The 13,913-nt window shown below is 47.3% G+C and overlaps 1 long non-coding RNA gene across 1 annotated transcript in view; it reads right to left on the bottom strand.

Moving 5' to 3' along the window:
- The window catches only part of LOC111724180, a 22,353-nt gene extending 17,826 nt beyond the window's left edge, over positions 1-4,527 (bottom strand). The window contains exon 1 of the long non-coding RNA XR_002772521.1: positions 4,456-4,527. This is a non-coding gene — a long non-coding RNA (uncharacterized LOC111724180). The remainder of the gene's footprint in view (positions 1-4,455) is intronic.
- Positions 4,528-13,913: the final 9,386 nt, after the last annotated feature.

Below are 13,913 nucleotides of genomic sequence, written 5' to 3'. Positions count from 1 at the left end.
GGTTAAGGCTAACATAACTTCTGAGCCTCAACTTTCTTATCTGACAACTGGGCTACTCATACCTGCATTAACTTCTCTCCCAAGATATAGAGAAGATAAAAGGTAATGGCAAAAAAAAAAAAAAAAAAAAGTAATGACAAGTGGCATGAGTGGCTCCAGGATCTTAGGCCATCTCACCTTTGAGGTTGTTGGCCTTCTGGTGCCTAAGGTTCTCCCCAAACCAGGCTTAGTTTATAGGCCTGGGCATTTGACACCCCAGCTGACAAGGGGTCCCCAGTCCAGAACAGCTTGTTCATTGCCCTGAAGGACATTCCTGCCCCGCCCCCACACACCTCCACACACACTCTGCTTTTGAGAAGACCTCCCTCTGCCAGGTCCTGGGAATGGCTCAGCCCTAACAGTGCCTGGAGCAGGTGACATTGTTGGGCAGCCATTTGGGGGCATTGTTTGGTACTGCCAGTGTGGTCAGCCACCCCAGAGATCCCTGGGCAATGGCCACACAGAAGGCAAAAGGACAACCCAATGGTAGGAGGGAGACTCAGTCACCAAGAAATGCTTCCTCCCATACCTCTCATGGGAATTCTGCCCCCAAATGTCCCCAAGAGTAGGTCCATGTATGATGGTCCTGCACACTCCACACTCTCCATCCGTCATAATACAGCTGATCTCCCCATAGAGACCTGGTGAGAGCACCACTCAGATGACCCAAGGCAATGAGAAAACAGCATCAAAATCCCAATTAACAGTCATATCCTGCTCACCAGTATCTGTAAACACTTTGAGGTCCCTTTTTCTTTCATCAGGACCCCATGGCCTGAGGCCAGTGTTCCCCTGGCTGGGAAAGATTGTGAGAAGATTCAGCCAGAGAGAGAAGGCTCCCATTTCCAGGACCTTCCTTGGCCAGGCCACTCAGGAATCGGGAGGGGACAGTTTGAATTCCCACTGGAAGCTGTCCTGGCCTGTGTGCCTCTGATCCTCTGAGGACACCAAAAGCCCTGACTTGGCAGGAACAAAGGCGAGTAGGCACAGGGGTGGGTCACAGCTCACCTGCCCAGCCCGGCTTTTCCCACCTCATCTTGTGGGTGCTCTTCTGAAACAGTAGCGTGGAAGAGTGGGGAAGCAGGTGGTGGGAGCCCAGGACACCAGGGTCTTAGTCCTGGTTTTCTTAGTGGGTCCATACTTCACTTTCCTTTTTGGGAATGTTACTAATGACCAGGAGGATGCCAGAGGTGACAGAGGGGCCTCCCTCCCCTCCTGTCCTCCTTTTGCATGTCTTAGCCCCAGCCCCAGGGGTGCAGGCAAGAGCACGGAGTTTGGGTGTATATCCTGCCCTAGAAACACAGAACGTGGAGTTCTGGCTCCAGGTTGCTCTTCTTAAGAGCCACCCTCGGTTGGCCCTGAGCAATCCAGACAGATCTAGAACAAGGACCCATCATCCTTCAAGAGCTGCCCACGTTCCATCTCACTCCTCCTGCAATGCTACTTTGCACGAGTTGCACCAGCCAACTCCTGGGCAAGAATGTGGAGTTCCATTTACACCACCGCGCTGACTGTGAGTAAACTGCGAAAACCACTGCTCTCTCTGCTCCCCCAGGAGAGGGAAGAGGAGAGAGCACCGTGGTCCCACCTCAGGCAAAACAGGGCACTAAAAGCTGCTCATCTCACTGGAAGCTGAGCACTTTCCCTAAGCACGTTGATTATAACTTCCCCAGTGTGAGCCTGCCCGTGGCCTGAATGCCATGTGGATTCCTGCAAACTGGACACTGTGCAAAGAGCGCTCAGCACTTTACACCCATTATCTTATGGTTTCTCCACCAGTCACTTCTCAGGAAGAATTGGAGCAGAGAGTCCATGTGACACAGACCTGCAGGAAGGGCCACTGTACCTCTAGACACCAGCATTTCATGGGGGCAAGAATCCTGTTAAATATGCCAAGTATCATAGCTGGGGATGGGGAGAAGGAACTCCTCAGGGGCCAAAACACAACGTGAAGTGAGTTGAGGAGGGCTGGCCTGCCCTCCAAACCTAGAATGGTGCCCTAGTCACAATGGGAGAGGGTGTCCTCCGGTCAGAGAACAACCACTTTCCCCCTATTGAGGCAGGAAACAGATGGCTTCAATCTGGACCAGAGTCCAGGAGTAACACTTCTCATCTGTAATACACACTTGGCAAGTTTCCAAGGCCCTCCCATCCATCTGGAGAAGGTGTTTTCATGTCCAGCTGTCAGGTGGGGAAACTGAGTGCAAAGTGCCAACCAATAGGGGGCTCTTGATCCAGAACCAGGTCCTCCGCTCTGTAAGTCTGGTTGTCCTTCCATGACCCAGGGGCCTCTTTGAGGCCTGAGCCTACCTCTGCTAGCCAGGAGGAACACATGCCACCAGCTTCTTGGGACCACAGCGACCCCAGCAGAGGAGCTGGCTACACTAATATGGTGGGTCCTCTCCTCTATGGACTGCACTGCCACTCCACAAGCAGCTGGCTCCCATCTGGCTTATTAGGAGCCTTATGCCTCCCCACAGGTCCCCCCAGCAATTCCTGGTGATCATCAGGCCGACCAGGGCATGCTATGAAGTCACCAGAGCTGGTTTCAGGGGCTCTATGCTCATAGGGTGTCCTGAAAAGGATCAACTCACGGACAAGGCATGGAGTAACTCCTTTCACATGGAATAATGTGCTAGTCGAACCTTCCCTCCTGAGACACTGTGCCTGTGCTATGGGTCCTTGTTCCTTGGCTGTGGTCATGGCTACTGGCACTAGGGCAGGAGGGACATCTGCTCTTGGGCTCCAACAGGCCCAGAGAAATTGTATACCCCTGTGAGGGCTTGATGAGAAGGTCACCAAATAACTTCACTTCCCCTCTTCAAGATGCTTCCTTTCCAAGTAACTAGAAAACATATCTTAAAGGAAAAGAAAATGTCCCTGACACCTGTCAAGAGGCGCACACAGCCTCACCTTGCTGGGGCTGGGGCTGTGCAGAGCCAGGAGGTGAGAAGAAAAGGCCCTTTCAGTCTGCCTGGAAGTGCCTGGGGAGGGGGGTTTGCAAGGTCTACATGTAGGTAGGTGACCTGCAGCAACTTGCTGCACCCTCTGTATCTCAGTTTCCTCTTGTGCACACTGAAAATGGCCGGCTCCAGCTCTAAAATACTGTAGGCTCTCTTTCTGTCTTGATTTCCCTCCAGAGAAAGGCATCTGCCTTGGGGAGAAGGAGAACAGGATGAATTCAGGAAAAGTTCACTTCTAAGGGCAACAGATCAAATGTCATGTAGTTCTCCAGGGGTACAGGAGTCAGAGAGAGAACAAGATACAATGGTAACACAGAGGGTGAGGCTGAGAACAGGCACACCCCCTGATATATTCCCCAGACCCTTCTTTCTAGAGTGTCACAGACCATTAAAGGAGAAAGTCCATCTCTTTGTTCCCCTCAGCACCTCCCTCCCCATGACAGCCAGGGAACTTTCACTTAGCCTCCATCAAGGCTGGTACAGGGGCTGAAGTTGGGCACTGGGCTGCCCCCAGGGCCTTCCTCTTTCCAAAGCCAACTCATTCTCTCCCTGGACCTACGAGGACAACACATGCCTCTAGCTCCTCTGCTCAGATGACCATTTTTCATGAGCAAATTTTCTGTCCCCAGATAATTCTGATCCCTGCAAGGTTCACACCCATGACACCCTGAAGCCATATGCAGAAGTCCTAACTCCCTGCATCCTCAGGGAGTTAGGTGTGAGGTGTGTGTGAGGGGGTCAGATTGGACCAGGGGGTCTAGAAAGCAAGAAGTTCCAGAGAGCCTCAGGCTAAGGCGGTGCCTGGAAGGCCAGCTCTGTAGGACCTGCTAAATGACCTTGCTCAAGCCACACACCCCTGGACCTCAGTTTCCCCAGGGCCTTCATCTAAACCCAATGTTTCTCTTTCAAGGCCAAGGTAAAGCTGGAAGCAAGAGCTTTTCTTTGGAAGCACGTGGGGGGAAAGATGGCATCCTCTGCCCCGAGGGCCCAGAAGCACAGCCTGCCCAGCAGCAGCGCAGCAGTGAGGCAGCAGTGACGTTGCCATAACCCCTAAAGGCGGAATAGACTGCTCCCTCCCACCCAACCCAGTGAGTGGGCGGCAGAGTCCCCCCAATTCTTGGGGGTGGAGGTGGGGTAGCCCGTGGTAACTCCCCCTGGCTGTCAAGCAGGAGGCAGGGGACCACCTAGGCAATCCTCCTGCCCTCCTCCATCCTTCCCCATCCGGTGAAGACAGGTCTACTAAGCCACGCCCTCCCTGGTGGGCGGCTCAGTCCACCCTTCCCCGGGTACACACTGGGGACAGCGAGCGAGCGTGGCAAGGCACTGTGGCGCAATCTCCCCCACCCCCATCCCTCCCAGTCCGAGGTCTGAGAAGGCACAGAAGCCGGCAATCCTTCCCCGCCCCGCACCCCAGGACTCGGGTTCTGCGCCCCATCACCACCCGCGTGCTCACCACATCTGCGCCCTCAGCGCCAGGGTCCCAGCCCCAGGTAAGGAGCTCAGGCCGCTAGGCTGCAGTGACAGGCTACACGCTCCTACCTGGGAGGAGACTGCCTGCCGGTCTTCCTCGCCAGCCTGGCGAAGCCAGCCCACCTGGCAAGGGACCGTCAGCAAATTCCCCTCCGTATCACCGCGGAAGCGGCATCCCAGCTCCTCCCTAGCAGGAGCCAACCTTGGCCCCGCCCCAAGGCTGCTCTGACCCGCGGGGAACCCGGGCTGGATCATCAAATGCGGAGACCCAAGCTCCGCCTCAGAGATCTTGTCGCTACTAGGGACCATCTACAAATTACAATCTCAAACGCACAAGGCCGCTGGTCCCTTGCTGCAGTTGGCTGCATCTCTCACTGATGCTCTAGGCCTCGGCGCCTCCCTTGCACACCTGCACGCCACTCCCAAGGTCTCCTTTGAGGCACCGTCCCTTTCTAATTCTTCCTAAATTTCCCCAGCCAGAAGCAAGAAAAGACACAACCCCATGAAGGTAGTGCTCTGCCCCGCCCGAGGACCAGGTCCTGGCACCAGCAGTGGCTGGTACTCAATTGGTACCCAGGTTTCTTGCCCCCACCCTCAGCCTAGGAAATATCTACAAATTGGCCACCGCCCAAGGGAGTTGGAGCTGGGTCATTTCCAGTTTGCAGTAAGCCACACTCCTGTGAGTCTCAGAGTTTCATTAAAGTCCTGGGACTGATTTTGACCTAGTGTTCAAACCCCTAAAGGTCAGTAAGGGAGGGTACTAAACAGCTTCTCTCTCCCAGGCGGGGTCAAAGTACAATTATTTAATAGATATTAATATGTGGCACTTGCAGCACAATAAATAGCTAATACAAGAGGAGCCACTGTGGAACAATCTCTAAAATCTCCCTTTTGACAGTTTTACAGCATTAAGATTTATCACTAGGGTTTGGCCATATAATAAGAAGGCCATAGAAGAAGAACTGTGAATACAAGGTCATGACCCAATAGAGGAAGGGGTCAAAGGGTAGCTATGGGTCAATTCCTCCATGACCAGCTGCACAGCAGCTTCCTCCACGCACCCCTGCCAGGCTGGTTATGTCTTCTGCCATGCACCTGCCACCACCCATCATTCCACACCGCGGTTCTTCTGACCCAGCCACCACACGATAAATCAAGGATGAGCACTAGACAGGTTCTATCAAGATCTCTCCTCTGACTCACCCACTCACTCATTTATTTATTCATTCCTGGACAGGAAGGCATGTGACCATGTATATATTGTGCAGTGGCAGCAGAGCATTGGGGTCTGGGTTCCAGCTCTGACTCAGCTGTTATATGGTGTGGTGTCTTGGGTAGCTTGCTTTATCTCTCTGGCTTTGTTCTTTCTGATCTGTAAATCCTGAGAGTGATGGGCTAGTCAGAGTCTGAGGCACCTCTGCCCTTGCATTTTCACTACTGTCTTCCAGGAGGGGCTGGTGCATACAAAGACAAACCAGATAAACACAAGAATAGATTTAGGGACTCTACCTGCCTGGATTTGCGTCCCAGCCAGGCCTCCTAAACATAGGACTTAACCTCTCTGTGTTTCATATTTTTGCATATGTAAAATGGGGGAAATTATAATAACCTTAAAGGATGGTTACCAGGGTTAAATGAAATATCGTATACAAAGTAAATACTCTGTAAATATTATTTGTTGCTGTTGTTATGGTTGTGGTATTATTCAGTCTAGTGGAGAGAGTCAAACCTGGACAAAAGCAGTTTGTCCTGTCTTTGCTTCCTTGTCACAGAAGCTGTTGTCAAGTCACACCTAACCCACCAAGCTCCTAGAGGATAGCCCTGGCAGGCATGGAGGACATACAATAAAAAAGACACAAGGCAGCGCCTGTGGTTCAGTGAGTAGGGTGCTGGCCCCATATACTGAGGATGGCGGGTTCTAAACCTAGCCCCGGTCGAACTGCAACCAAAAAATAGCCGGGCGTTGTGGCAGGTGCCTGTAGTCCCAGCTACTCAGGAGGCTGAGGCAAGAGAATCACATAAGCAGAGAAGTTGGAGGTTGCTGTGAGCTGTGACGCCACAGCACTCTACCGAGGGCAATAAAGTGAGACTCTGTCTCTACAAAAAAAAAAAAAATACAGAAAAAGAGGAAGAAGGACCTAAAGAAAGGTCAAGTGGGCTGTACAGTGGTGAAAAAGCTGACTGGTGTCCCAGCCAACTCAACAACACCCACCTAGATTTCAGGCTTCTAGAAGGTTCTAGTAAAGGCATATGAGGATGAAGGAATGAGGTTTTTGAAGGAAAGGCCTTTCTGGCCGATGTCACTGAGAACAATTTTTATGCTCTCACATGTGTGGCGTGGGATGAAAGTGCTTTTGGCCTGGGTTGTCCACTCTGAAAGACTGTGCCTGTTAATTTCTTTCTGCCTGCATTGTTAACCTCCAATGTCTTATCTGGGAAGCTAATCCAGAACAATATAAGTGAAACAAAAGAACTCTGAGTAACTCAGACAGAAGGAACTGTCTCACAATGTCAGGTGATTTTTCTGCAGAAGAGCACTTGTGCCTTCAGTTAGAGTCCAACTTCATTTACCCCACACATAATTTCAGCAGAGCTGGTGGTAGACTGCTAAGAGTCCTCCATCGCCTTTCTTTCCCTCTCCTTTTTTGCAGTAGCAATCCCAAGGTTAAACCTGGATTCATGACTACCCTAACTAGAAACTACTAGCTACGTCACAGCCCCCCTTGCACTCAGATGCAGCTACCAACTAAGTCCTAGCCAGTGGAATGTGAGTGTATGCAATATGTTTAATTTCTGGGCCACATCCTTGAAAGGAAGCTGCCTCTCTCCACTTCCTCTTTCTCCTTTGTGAAGATGGGTCAGGGAGTGGCCAGCTTTCTTGATGCTGACCAGGACAACTCCCTAGGATTCACCAAGTAACTGGAGTCACATGACGACCTGGAGAAGTACTCTAGAATGCTGACCACCTCCAACTTTTCCATGGGAGAACAATAAACCTTGTAAAGTCACTATGTTTGGTCTCTTTTATAGGAGCTGAACCAATAGCCTAAGGCATTCTCAAACTACAGCCCGCGGGCCGCCAGGTGTTTTTGCCACCACCGCCTGTCCTGCTTAGCAGCTGACTCGTCCCAGGACCTGCAGTCCAGCCCTCCAACGGCCTGAGGGACAGTGAACTGGCCCCCTGTTTAAAAAGTTTGAGGACCCCTTACCTCGTTTCCTGATTTTCATCCCCACAGTGGAAGGGCAGGAGCATATTAAAAGGAGAAAGGATTTGTTAGAAAGCAAATACAGGGTGGTGCTTGTGGCTCAGTGGGTAGGGCGCTGGCCCCACATACCAAGGGTGGCAGGTTCAAACCTGGCCCCAGCCAAACTGCAACAACAACAACAACAACAACAAAAATAGCCGGCCATTGTGGCAGGTGCCTGTAGTCCCTTTGGGAGGCTGAGGCAAGAGAATTGTTCAAGCCTAGAAGTTGGAGGTTGCTGTGAGTTGTGTGATGCCACTGCATTCTACTGAGGGCAATAAAATGAGACTCTATCTCTAAAAAAAAGAAGAAGAAAGAAAAGAAAGAAAGCAAATACAGTGAAAACAGCAAAAATCAAGAGCAGGAGAAGAGATAGAACAACTGGATAACAAATTCAGAAGTTTGCAGTCATTTAGCACAGGGTCTTTCCAGTAAGCCTTGAATGTGTTATTGTAGTGCAGGGTGGTCTTGGAAATATGCTCAGAACAATCCTGTATCATTGAGAGAAGGTTAAGTCATCGACCAAATATTTTATTTTAAAAGGAAGGCAATTAGGCTCAGTGCCTGTAGCTCAGCGGCTAGGGCACCAGCCACATACACCAGTTGGTAAGTTTGAATCCGGCACAGGTTCGAATCTGACCCAGGCCTGCCAAACACCAATGACAACTACAACCCTGTAGTCCCAGCTACTTGGACAGCTGAGGCAAGAAAATCACTTAAGCCCAAGAGTTTGAGGTTGCTGTGAGCTGTGACGGGACGTCACCCTACTGAGGGCAACATAGTGAGACTCTGTCTCAAAAAAATAAATAAGGGAAAGCAATTACATATTTAGAGAATATTTCCAATCAAAAATTATTAAATATTCAGCCATAAAAAGATGGAGACTTTATATCTTTTGTATTAACCTGGATAGAGTTGAAACACATTCTTCTTAATAAAATATCACAGGAACAGACAAGCAAGTCTCCAATGTAGTCATTAATAATATGAAGCCAGTAGACAAACTAAAACATGCCTGCACAAGAGGAAACTCAATTCAATTCAAGTTGGAGGGAGTGTAGGGGGGACAGAGAGGGGGAGGGAGGGATACTGTGCTCCTCTGCCCAATGGGCAAAAAGTAAGTGTATATGGCACACCTCCTGGGTGCAGGACACTACAACAGGGACTTTACCTAGCAAATGCAAACATTGTAACCTTATCGTCTGTACCCTATTAATCTGAAACTTAAAAAAGAATTTAAAATAATTATTAAAATAAAGTTTGTATGATAGAGAGAGAAAACTTCAGTATCCAGAAAACTCAGTCATCCAAAATTGCACCTTTCCTCAAGGATTGGAAAGCAGAGATTTTGATTCATTTATATATGTCTACCTTCTCCCTCACTAGATTATAAATCCTTTTAAGTCTATATTGTATCTTCTTCTTCTTTTTATTTCTAGTATTGAAGTGCCCTGACTCAATAAATACTCTTTAATGGGGGTGAAGGGGTGAAATCTGTGTTACCTTAGATGGCAGCACTTAGGAAGAGTCCCACTAACTGATACTCAGGCCGGGTGTGGTGGCTCACACCTGTTATCCTAGCACTTGGGAGGCTGAGGTGGATGGATTACTCAAGCTCAGGAGTTAGAGGCCGGCCCAAGCAAGAGCAAGACCCCATCTCTATTAAAGACAGAAAAACAAGCTGGGCATCATGTGGGTGTCTATAGTCCTAGATACTCAGAAGGCTGAGGCAAGAAGATTGCTAGAACCCAGGAGTCTGAAGTTGCTGTGAGGTATCACGCCATGGTACCACTCTACCCAGAGTGGTGACAGAGTGAGACTCTGTCTCAAAAAAAACGAAGAAGAAGAAGAAGAAAATACAGATGCTCCTCAACTTAAGATGGTGTCCATCCCCCAAAACCCACCATAAATTGAAAATATCTTAAGTTGAAAATGTGTTTAATACACCTAACCTGCCAAACATCATAACAGCTTAGCCAGCCTTAAATGTGTTTGGAACACTTATAAAAGCCTACAGTTGGGCAAAAATCATCTAATACAAAGCCTATTTTGTAATAAAGTATTGAATATTATGTAATTTATTGAATAATATGCTGAAAATGAAAAACATAATGGTCATATGGATACTTGAAGCATGGGTTCTATTGAATGCATATTGCTTTCACACCATGGTAAAGTAAAAAAATCATTAAATCAAACTGTTGTAAGTTGTGGACCTTCTGTATTGATTGGTGAAACTGCTGGAGGTCCTAAAACCAGCCCAGTGAAGAACCACAGGGGCACAACTTTCACAGTCTATTGAGCCCATAGTCCCAAGACCCTGGGAACTGATCCCTGTTTTCTAGAAATCATTTCATCAGAAACACTCATCTGAGCTTATAGATACCTACATACACAAGGATATTCATTGTAGAATTGTTTGTAATTGAAAAAAAAAGCACAACTGTACACAACCTACACAACCTACACAACTGTACATGGCCTTTCTACACTGCCCATTTGATATATTCAGAAAAATTCAAAATGAGAGAGAAAAGTCAAGAGGCCCAGGAAAGAGTCAGGTAGGTGTAATCACTGCTGTTTCTCATCAGTTTGACTCTAATGATTTAGGTCCCAAGACAAGACAGCCACATGCTGTTCCTATCAGCCCAAGGCCTGGTGTTGGGTGAAGCTGTTAAGCAAGGGGTGAGCAGGGGCAGTGGGCCTGGAGGTGACAGGAGTCAGACTCTGTAGATTTTGCTATAGGTCTCAAAATATAAACTTAGCCACTGTAGGGATAGTATTTTCAAGGCAGAACCAAGGTACTATTCACACTTAAGTGACGATCTAGATCCCCCAACCCCAAGAGCCAAATAAAACCTTTTTAAGAAGTGTGTCTATTTTTGGAGCTCAGGCTTTTATCATACACTCTAATCTGTTCTTCCAGGTAGACGGGAACTTTATTTCTTGTGCAGAAGGTAGAGGGGCAATGGTTTGGTATGGAAAACCATTTTTTCCAGTGTACTCTGTCTAAACAGACATGGGGTTGTGGATTTCTAGAGATGAGAAGACCTTGGGCTTAGGTCTAAGGCACACAGCACTGCCCCATTAGAAGCTGGCATTCCTCAGGTTGATGGGGCCAGAGTAGAAAAGTCACAGGCCTTTAATCACTTGGCTTCCAAAGCAGAGAATCCTGGCCTCTCTTTTCCTGGGGCAGCCCTGATCTCCCTATCCTCTAGAGGGGTCTTATCCCTAGCTTCAGGCTGAGCCCCACTCACCAAGGCCCAAACAGGTAGGTAGTCTTAGCCAGTAGCAGTCTCTTTTGCTATCACTTCTCTCTTGGAAGAAGGAAAATTCATGACTGGTGGAAGGGCATCATCACCTACCACCAACAGCTTCTACCACGTATCAATATTAGAAACTTCTGGTGGGTGAGGTCAGAGGTGGTTGCTAATGACATCACAAAGGAAGCATAATTGTTGCACCAGGACTCTGGAATTCTAGTGTCGTTTTCTCACCCATGATGGAGCTGAACTGAGCATTTTCAGACACATCAGGGGGTTTGAAGCCTGCACAGCATTACTTCAATTCTATCTTGAGCCTGGCTGATGCCCTGCAGGATTAGGTCATTAAAGAATGCATGGTCCTTGCAATGATTTTATTGACACTATACATAGAACCCTTTTGCTCCCTCAAGCTGATACTCATGGAGCAGAAATATGGCTTTCCTTAGGTTTTTTTCTGGCCTACAAATTAAGGATCCCTTCTGTAAGGCCTCAGGTCCAGGCTCTTGAAATTAGCTCTGTTGTACTCATTCCACTGGGAGCTGGTGTCTGTTTCACCAATGCAGCCTTTTCTTTGTTTTATAACTTTTATTAACTTTAGGAAATATAATACATATACAGAAAAAATAGACAAAACACAAACATGCAGTATAGTGAATAATTATAAAGGAAATTCTTATGTAACCACTACTGAGTCAAGAAATAGAATGCTATCACCAGAAGTTTCCCTGTCTTGTCTCCCTATCTACTCCTTCCTCTCTAACTCCCCAGATATAACACCATCCTGTCTTCTGTGGCAACCTTTCCTTGCTTTGCTTTGTACTTTTACCATTGAGAACAAAAATGGTTTATTTTGGTTTGTTTCTTAAGTGTACATTAACAGAATCAGAGTATATATCATACACTTTCAGATTGGTCTTCTTTTACTCAATGTTATATTTTTATAATTCATCTATCTTGTGGTATGCAGTTGGAGTTTATTTATTGTCATCAATTATGCCACAAATTAACTAATCCTGCTTGGTGGACTTTTGGGTTATCTCTAGTTATTTATTAGTGAGTTAGTGCTATGATTTGAATGTTTTCATCTCCTCCAAAATTCATGTTGAAACTTAATCTTCAATGGAACAGTAGTAAGAGATGAGGCCATTAAGAGGTGATTAGGTCATGAAGGCTCCTCCCTTGCAAATGGGATCAAGACCCTAATAAAAGGGGCTTTACATAGCCTTTGGCCTTTTGTGCCTTTCTATTTTCTGTCATATGGAGTGTTGTCCATTTTGCTCCTAGGGATGAGAGGGCAAAGAGATGGCAGGAAAAGTAAACTTTTACATTCAGTTATTTTCAAAGAAATAACCAATGAGGCTCTGAGAGGCAAGCAGCTTCACATGCCAAGTGGTAGCAAGGAAGTGCTGCCCTGAGCGAAAACCTCAAGTGTCTTTTATCTAAGCAAAACATACAGAACATACAAAGTTAATTATAAATAGTAAGAAACAAAGAAATTTTGCATCCTCAGTGAATTGAGGAAACAATGGAAAGACAGACAGAAGAGATTATCATAAGATTACCTCAGGGATAAGCTTTAACTTCCCTATTCTATGCTGCTAATCTATATCTTAACCTGTAAGCAATTTTAACCTTTGAGCCTTTTCCAGCATTTGACCCATAGATCTATATCTAAACAGCTGAGCATTCCTGACCCCCTTGCAGTGTCTCACAGGTAAACTCTAACCCACAGGGCATGGCTTTCAAGATTCCATCTTGAAGCAGAGAGAGCAACCCCTCACCAGACAATGAAACTGATGGTGCCTTGATCTTGGACTTCTTAGCCCCTAGAACTATAGGAAATACATTTCTATTAAATATTACTTAGTCCATAATATTTTGTTATAGCAGCACAAACAGGCTAAGCCTGTTTTCCGAATCAGTATCACTATTCTTAGTACACATGTACTTGAGTTTCTACAGACCAGGAGTGAAATGTGAGGTCACTGAGGGGTGTGGATTAGGCTTTCCTAGTCAATGCCGAGGTGTTTCTCTCTCTTTTTTTTTTTTTTTCTGTTTTTTGAGACAGAGCCTCAAGCTGTCCCCCTCGGTAGAGTGCCGTGGCCTCACAGCTCACAGCAACCTCCAACTCCTGGGCTCAAGCCTGCCACAATGCCCAGCTATTTGTTGGTTGCAGCCATCATTGTTGTTTGGCAGGTCCTGGCTGGATTTGAACTCGCCACCTTAGGAGTATGTGGCTGGCGCCTTAGCCACCTGAGCCATAGGCACCAAGCCCCGAGGTGTTTCTCAATGTTTAAACTGTATCAATTTATGCCTTTACCAGCAGTGGATGTCCCACTTCCTTTTCAATGTTTGGCATTGGTGGATTTTAGTTGTTACCATTCTGGCAGGTGCTTAGTAGTGTCATTTTGTGAATTGCTATTAAGATGAGGCACATGGTCATCTATTTGGCCCTCTGTATTTCATTTTTTCTAATTAACAAACTTTATTTTTTATAGCAGTTTTAGGTTCACAGGAAAATGGAGTGAAAAGTATGTAGTTTTCCATATGCCTGCCCCACATCTGCACAACCACCACCATTACCAGGATTCGGTACCAGAGTCATGCATTTGTTGTTAAGGTCATTAAATATGAAATGTCCAATCAAATCAAGAGTTTAGTTTATGGCTCAGCGCCTATAGCTCAACCGGCTAAGGCGCCAGCCACATACACCTAAGATGGTGGGTTCGAATCCCCAGCCCGGACCCACCAAACAACAATGATGGCTGCAAACAAAAAATAGCGGGGCATTGTGGTGGGCACCTGTGGTCCCAGCTACTTGGGATGAGGAGGCAAGAGACTCACTTGAGCCCAGGAGTTGGAGGTTGCTGTGAGCTGTAATGCCATGGCACTCTACCCAGGGGGATAGCTTGAGGCTCTGTCTCAAAAAA

Source organism: Otolemur garnettii, unplaced genomic scaffold (genome assembly GCF_000181295.1).
Source record: "Otolemur garnettii isolate 467f Iridium unplaced genomic scaffold, OtoGar3 scaffold00020, whole genome shotgun sequence".
NCBI classification, from domain to species: domain Eukaryota; kingdom Metazoa; phylum Chordata; class Mammalia; order Primates; family Galagidae; genus Otolemur; species Otolemur garnettii.
Note: the sequence above shows the minus strand (reverse complement) of the source record. Positions and strands in the feature narration are given on the sequence as shown.